Below are 8,506 nucleotides of genomic sequence, written 5' to 3'. Positions count from 1 at the left end.
TCTTTTCTCTCTCTTTTTTTTTTTATTTTTGAGAGAGAGAGAGATAGAGACAGTGTGATCAGGGGAGGGTCAGAGAGAGCGAGGGATATGCAGAATCCGAAGACAGGCTCCAGGCTCTGAGCTAGCAGTCAGCACAGAGCCTGACGCGGGGCTCGAACCCACGAACTGTGAGATCATGATCTGAGCCGAAGCCGGGCGCTTAACCGACTGAGCCACCCAGGCACCCCAACTTCTTTTTTTTTTTTTTTTTAGAATTGCTTTGGCTATTCTAGGGTCTTTTCTAGTTCCATACAAATTTTAGGATTGTTTATTCTAGCTCTGTGAAGAATGCTGGTGTTATTTTGATAGGGATTGCATTAAATATATAGATTGCTTTGGGTAGTATTGACATTTTAACAATATTCTTCCAATCCATAAGCATGGAATATTTTTCCTTTCTGTGTGTGTCTTCTTCAATTTCTTTCATAAGCTTTCTATAGTTTTCAGTGTATAGATTTTTCAACTTTTTGGTTAGGTTTATTCCTAAGTATTTTATGCTACAATTCTAAATGGGATCAATTCTGTTATTTTCTGTTGCTTCATTATTGGTGTATAGAAATGCAGCCGATTTCTTTACATTGATCTTATATCCTGCAACTTTGCTGAATTCATGGTCCAGTTCTAGCAGTTTTTTGGTGGACTCTTTTATGTTTTCCGTATAGAGTATTATGTCGCCTGAGAAGAGTGAAAGTTTGACTTCCTCCTTACTGATTTGGATGCCTCTCATTCCTTTGTGTTGTCTGATTGCTGAGGCTAGGACTGCCAATACCATGTTGAACAACAGTGGCGAGAGTGAACATCCCTGTTGTGTTCCTGTCTTTAGGGGGAAAGCTCTGTTTTTCCCCATTGAGGATGATATTAGTGGTGGGTCTTTCATATATGGCTTTTATGATCTTGAGGTATGATCCTTCTATCCCTACTTTCTTGAGAGTTTTTTTTTTAATCAAGAAAGGATGCTGTATTTTGTCAAATGCTTTTTCTGCATCCAGTGAGAGGATTATGTGGTTCTTGTCCTTTCTTTTATTGATATGTTGTATCACACTGATTGTTTTGCAGATATTGAACCAGCCCTGCATCCCAGGTATAAAAATCCCATTTGGTCATGGTGAATAATTATTTTGCTGGATCCAGTTGGCTAGTATCTTGTTGAGGATTTTTGCATTCATGTTCACCAGGGAAATTGGTCTATAGTTCTCCTTTTTAGTGGGGTCTTTGTCTAGGAATTGTCTAGGAATAATTTTTTTAGTGTCTACTTATTTTTGAGAGAGAGAGAAAGAACACAAGCTGGGGAGGGACAGAGGGAGATTGAGATAGAGTCTGAAGCAGGCTCCAGGGTCTGAGCTATCAGCACAGAGCCAATGCGAGGCTCAAACTGAGCAGCAAAATCATGACCTGAGCCAAAGTTGGAGGCTTAACCGACTGAGCCACCCAGGTGCCCCCAAGTCACTGTTTGTTTTAATGGACATTTAAGTTTGATGTTTTCTGCTATTACAAATAGTAATAGCATGCTTTTCACACTTGTCCAGTTATTTTCTTGACACATTTTTAGCAGTGGATTTCTGTCAACAAGGTCATACCAGGTTATATTCTCCTACAGTGTGAAAACACACGATGGTGTGTGTGTGTGTGTGTGTGTGTGTGTGTGTTTACCTAACTTCTTCAAATATAATAAAATTTTACAGTCTGTCAATGGAAAATTCTAGCATTTGCTGACTTTGACTCAGCTGAAATCCTTCAGCTTCTCAGAGTTGGAAGGGGCCCTGGCAATCGTCAAGGCCAACCCCGTGCCCACAGTCCTGCCCTGCATTTCCACTGCGTCCCTGTCCCTGCGGGGGCTCCTTGGGCCCTTCTAGATCACCTCCCTTGACCTGGCCTGAACTGTCCCTTATGTGGCCTTTTCTGCCCATGGTGAGAGGACTCCCACTGGCTTCCTTTTCTGTGTGCTGATGGCATCGATCTCTCCTTTGGGAGCCACAGAAACATTATCTCTCTCCTAGGACAGCTTTTCAGATGTCTCAATTGGTAGTCTTTTTAAAAAACTATTTCCTTACTTTGGTTAAAAAATATCTATAATGTAAAATTTACCATCTTAACCATTTCTAAGTGTGTAGTTTAGTAGGTTTAAGCATATTTGCATTGTACAGTCTATCTCCACAACTTTTTCCTTGCAAAACTGAAACTCTGTACTCTGAAACAGCAGCTTCACTTGGTTGTCATTTGAAGCCCAAATGGAATTTGGGTTTGAAGCCCAAATGGAATTCTGAATGGGATTCTGATAAGGCCACTTCCTAAAGAATTATAGCATCTCACTTGACAGGTGTGATTCCCCATTTTCCAGCTGAGAAATGAGACAGAGATTACCTCACCTGTAGAGGTATATAGGACACTTACAGGTATGTAAACTGTTAAGCTTTTCTTTTTTGTCGTCGTTGTCGTCATCATCATCATCATCATCACCAGGTAATAAACAGAACTGCTATGCTTATCCCCACCCCTAGCAATGGAATTAAAGAGAGGAGTCAGTAGGAATTAGAAATGACTAAAGGTCTGGTGCTGTCTTAGTCTGTTCTGGCTGCTATAATAAAATAATAAAATGCTACAGACAAAGTGGCTTAGAAACAGTGGAAATGTATTTCTCTTAAGAGAGTTCTGGAGGCTGGAAGTCTGAGCTCAGGGGGCCATCATGGTTGGGTTAGGGCTTCTTATTGTTTCCTAGCTAATATATGAGACTCTCTAAGGAGGCAAAGTAGGTCCAGGAAATGTGACACACTTCTCCTAGGATAATCCTGTCCCTCAGATGTTGCCAGCGTTGTCAAAAGCTCCCACAAGTGTTGTATCGTGTATATCCAATTAAATTTCCCAAATAGTACATAACTGAACTGTGGTTACGGAAGACCATGTACAAGGTAAAATTTCAAACGCAGTAAAATAACAAGAGGTAAATGGGTATGCTGCCTGCAACCTACTCATAGAAGTTCTAGTCACAAAGGAAATCTATATAGGAGGTGAGAAGTTGGGGGAGGAGTGACAGACCAAATGGGGGAAATGCCAAATGTGGTTGCATCTGGGTAGAAAGTATATGGGAGTTGGATGCATGCCTGGGTGGGTCAGTTGGTTAAGCGTCTGACTTCTGTTCAGGTCATGAACTCATGGTTTGTGAGTTCGAGCCCTGCATCAGGCTTTGTGCTGACAGTTCAGGGCCTGGAACCTACTTTGCATTCTGGGTCTCCGTCTCTCTCTGCCCTCCCCTGCTCACACTCTGTCTCTCGATATTCTGTCTCTCTCAAAAATAAATAAACATTAAACAAAAATTTTTTTAAGTTTACGGGAGCTTGTTGTTACTATTCTTGAAGCTTCTGTAAGTTTGAAACAACTTCAAAAAAAAAGCAAACAAACACAAATCTTTCTGAAGGAAGTTCTGGCTCCTCTCTTATTAAGTGTAACTGCCGCCCAGACAGCAGCATCAGCATCACCTGGCACTTAGTAGGTACACCTTAAATATTTCTTCTTGGGCCCACAAGATTGGGAGCCAGATTTATGTTTCACTGATTGACTGATTGATTCATTTTTTAAGTAGGCGCCACACCCAGCATGGAGCCCAACGAGGGGCTTGAACTCACAAACTTGAGATCAAGACCCGAGCTGAAATCAAGGGTCATACACTTAACTGACTGAGCCACCCAGGAGCCCCTCACTGATTTTTTTTTACCATGTGTATTTCCTTTTCAAAAAAGGATAATAAAACCAATGTGAATAAATAAATATCAATTCCCTTTTATCCTTCACAGAATTGCTGCCTGAGGGCTGGAAGTGACCACAGGGGTTATGAGACAGTGGAGGCCCAGAGGGTATGAGGCTTGCCTGAGTTACCCCAAACAGCTGACACTCCGGCTACTTTGTTTATTTATTTGTTTAGGCTGCTTTATTTTTTTCTTTTTTCTTTTTTTTTTTTGTTAATGTTTTATTTATTTCTGAGAGAGAGAGAGAGACAGCGTGAGCAGGGGAGGGTCAGAGAGAGAGGGAGATACAGAATCCGAAATAGGCTCCAGGCTCTGAGCTAGCTGTTAGCACAGAGTCCGACTCAGGGCTCGAACCCACTAACTGTGAGATCATGACCTGAGCTGAAGTCTGACGTCTAACCAACTGAGCCACCTAGGCGCCCCATAAGCTGCTTTATTTTCTTAACTGAAGTGAAAGTCACATAACATAAAATGGGCCATTTTAAGGTAAACAATTCTGTGACATGTGTTACGTTCACAGTGGTGTACGGCTATCACCACTGTCTAGGTCCCCTTTTTATCACCCCAAAAGCAAGTCCCCAGTCCTCGGCAATCAGTCTACTTTCTGTCTCTGTGGACTTGTCCCTTGTGGACATGTCATGTATATGGAGTCTTACACTATGTGGCCTTTAGTGTCTGGCTTCTTTCTGTCGGCATCATGTTCATCCTCGTTGCAGCATGTGTTGGTGCTTAGTTTGTTTTCATGGTTGAATATATTTCATTACATGCATAGACCACAATTTGTTTATCCTTTTACCTGTTGATGGGCATTTCGACTATTTCCACCTTTGGGCTGCTATGAATAGTACCGTTGTGAACATTCGTGTGTAAGTTTTTGTTGGAGTCGTGTTTTCAATTCCTTGAAGTATGTGACCCCGGCCTCTTGATTCCCTCACTGCGTTGCCTGCCAGATGTAGCCCGTGTACAATTGTGTTGTAACACCTTCTTTGAAGGACCTTGGCTGGTAGGTGTGTCTGTCAGCTTTTGGAAAGGATGGCACTGTAGTTGTATTTATTGACCACAAGGTGGCGCAAATACTTAAAAAAAGGGGGGGGGAGGGGGCTCGTCAGCCCAGTTCTCCAGGCTATTGGAAAAGTTCCTTATGTACTTCATTCACCCAGAGGTGGAGCATTTCCTCCTGGGCACTTGGCAAGACTAAAGAGGCAGGAACATCAGCTTTACACCTAATACTCCTGTGACTGATCCATATCCAAATACCCAGAGATTAGATGTTTATAACCTGAGAACTTTGTTTTTTCCTCAGACATCTACTTATGGTTCTAATTGGTTCCTGTCAGTAAAAACACAAAGAGATTAATAAGTGTCTAGGTTGTTAACATCAACGTTATAGACATGTCTTCATAGCTAGGATGTCCTTGTTTTTCATCAGTTTAAAGAGCGGATTCTCTTAAAATTGCAGTGAGTTTGATTCACAGGGCCCCAGGGGCAAGAAATTTTACATTTCTCTCTTTTCTTCAATTCATTCCTAAAAGGTTCTCGGCAACATTATTTGGAGTACTAAAAGGTTGATGATAACTCAAGAGAACTTTCCAGTCTCTGGGAGATACTTCCCCAGTTTTCTTTGGGGATCTACTCCTCTCTCATTCTTAGCCCAGGTGGACCAGACGGTCCCACTCCTGGCTACAAGGGTGGACCATTATGACCCAGGTCTAAGTGAGTCACATTTCACCCCTCTGGCCACTGTGATTGGTCAGGGGAGGTGCGGGATGTCACATCCACGGAACCAATCAGCATGAACCTCAGGGTCCTGGTGGGAGGACCTGTAAAAGGCGACTTTCTCCTAACCAGTGGATTTGAGCCTGGCTAGAGTTCTTGAGGGCACTTGGCTCTTCTAAGGACCCAGACTCACCAGAACTAAAATGGGTGTGGTCTGAAAATAAAGCCTACCTGGCAGAGGTGGAGCCAAGGGATGGAAACTCTTCAGACTTGTGAATCAAGCCATGGCAAAGCCATGGTCCCAGGATTTTGGACTATGGGAGCCATCTTTTTCCACACTGGTTGGAATTTGGTTTTCTGACACTTGTAACTAAACTATTGTTAAACAGGGGCGCCTGGGTGGCTCAGTTGGTTAAGCGTCCAACTTTAACTCAGGTCATGATCTTGCGGTTCATGGGTTCGAGCCCTGCATCGGGCTCTGTGCTGACAGTTCAGAGCCTGGAGCCTGTTTCAGATTCTGTGTCTCCCTCTCTCTCTGATCCTCCCCCGCTCACGCTCTGTCTCTCTCTGTCTCAAAATATAAAAAGTTTTTTTAATAATAAAATATTGTTAAACAGTACATTGTATAGAAAACCTTCCCAGAAGTAATCTCATCCTCCATCATGAGATTTGGAGTAAGTTGGTGGTAAGGTTAGACACAGGAAAGGCATCACTCTAAATCTTGAGTTAAGAGGAATTTTCTTTAGCTTCGAGAATATTGAAAAGAAGGCATTGTCTTGGTGTCTGTCAAATCACACGGTTGTGTTTCACACCATGGTAGGAATTGCTGTTTGCCCCAAATCCATTTTCCTTTTCTTCTTTAGATTTAAAAACTTCCATTTTAGCTAGGCACACCAGTCACCCAGTTGAGACATGCCTCATCCTTCTTTGCAGCTAGATGTGGCCATGTGTCTAAATTTTGCCCAAAGAGATATACATATAAGTATTATGTGTAACCTCTAGGAAGTCTCCTTATAGGGAGTAGGGTACCCCCTTTCTTTATCTTTTTTACCACCCTGCTACTTGGAATGTTGATATGATGGCTGGAATGAAAGCAGCCACATTAAACCTTGAGGATGAGAGCCATATCATACCATAGAGATGATGGAACATTAAGAGCCCAGGTCCCTTAAAGACTTTGTGGGTTCACTTTAACAGCCTTTTACTGCCTACCTCTGGACTTTTGTTTACCAGAGAGAAAAATTAACTTTTATTCTTGTTTTAACTATTTTTACCTAATACACATGTGGGCTAGGAACAAATCAAGGAGTGGAAGAGTCAGAACCTTGTAACTCAGTACACCAAAGTAGCTAAATAAACATTAGCTTTGCTCCATAACTCCTCATCGTTGTTCCTTCTAACCCATAAAACCAAACATTCAAAATGTGTTTAGTCAGTGGAGGGTGACACAATCCCATGATCTGGGGATGTCTGTCATTCTGTCATGACACTTCACTTTATTGCACTCACTTGTTTCATTATCACTGGACTGGAAGCACGGGGCCTGATAATGTGCCCAGCTTGCTCGCTGCAGAAGCAGTTGCCTAGCACACTAGCTGGCCTATCGTATGTGCTACTGATGACTTCCGGAAACAAGGAATGGATGAATGAATGGAAAAAAGTAAACTTTAAAAGATCTTAACAGGGGCGCCTGGGTGGCTTAGTCGGTTAAGCGTCCGACTTTTGCTTGGGTCATGATCTCACAGTTCGTGGGTTCGAGCCCCGCGTCGGGCTCTGTGCTGACTGCCAATTCAGAGCCTGGAGCCTGTTTCAGAGTCTGTGACTCCCTCTCTCTCTGACCCTCCCCTGCTCATGCTGTCTCTCTCTCTCTCCTAGAAATAAATAAAACATTAAAAAAAATTTTTTTTTAAATAAAAGATCTTAACAAATGGCCAGTGCCGAAATTTTGGGATGATGGGGGGTTCGTGGGGTCCAGAGCCAAAAGCCAAGAGAGAATTCTTGAGACATCTTTGGTGCAAAAAGGTGATTTTATTAAACCACGGGGACAGGACCTGTGGGCAGGAAGCGCTGCCCTGGGACCATGAGAAGATACTGGTTATATGCTATGGAGCTGGGGGAGGTAAAATCCAGAGGAAGTTTCCAGTGAGATTTCCATATGCTAAAGGAGGCTCAGGGGATACTGGAGGCCTAGCTATTGTCAAGCTAAGGTTGTTTTTCCCTCTCACAAAGCATTAGCAGGAAGACGGGAGGGAGTTCCTAGAGAAACCTTTTGCTCTGCCTGCCTCAAATATTTGTCGATGGGCTGCAGGTTCTAATGAAGTTTAATTTTAAATCTGCCATTTCCTTCTGCCTCTGTTTCCCACATCAGCCAGCATGCCTCGCGAAAGTGTTGCTGCTAGGGGTGGCTGTTGTCTCAAGGCTCCTCACGCACCCCCACCCACCCTGGCTTGGGCAGTTCTCAAATTGTATCATAGGTGTAAAAGAAATAGTGAGCCAAAGGTTAGGAATCTGTTCAGTCAGAACTTCTGAAGGGACGGCATTGGAGCTGGTGGGAGCGAGTAATCCTTTTCCCAAAGTGAGCTTTGCCCAGTAGGGGTGTTAAAGAGATGCTTTCAGTTGGTACACGGGCAAACTTTGTTTTAATGATTACATATTTGTAAATTACCCAAAACTTGCAAATTTGGTCAGGAAGATCAATATATATATACACTTTCAACATCCTGCCAAAACCCTGCTTAACATCCCCACCCCCATGATCTTCTGTCTTCCAGGACGAAGGTCAGCAAACTGTGGCCAGGGGCCAAATCCAGACTCCGCCTGTTTCATACAGCCCCTGGCCCTTGAGGTAACAATTTTTTGTTTGTTTGTTTTTTGTTTTTCCCCATTTTTAAAGGCTTGTGAACAACAAGGAACGAATATGTGACAGAAATATGTCACATAGCCTTCAAGGTCTAGCAGGTGTATCTTGTCTTACAGAAAAACACTTGCCACCTCTGCACTAGGAGATAGCA

Source organism: Crocuta crocuta, unplaced genomic scaffold (assembly GCF_008692635.1).
Source record: "Crocuta crocuta isolate KB4526 unplaced genomic scaffold, BGI_CrCroc_1.0 scaffold29, whole genome shotgun sequence".
In the NCBI taxonomy this organism is placed as follows: Eukaryota; Metazoa; Chordata; class Mammalia; order Carnivora; family Hyaenidae; genus Crocuta; species Crocuta crocuta.
Note: the sequence above shows the minus strand (reverse complement) of the source record.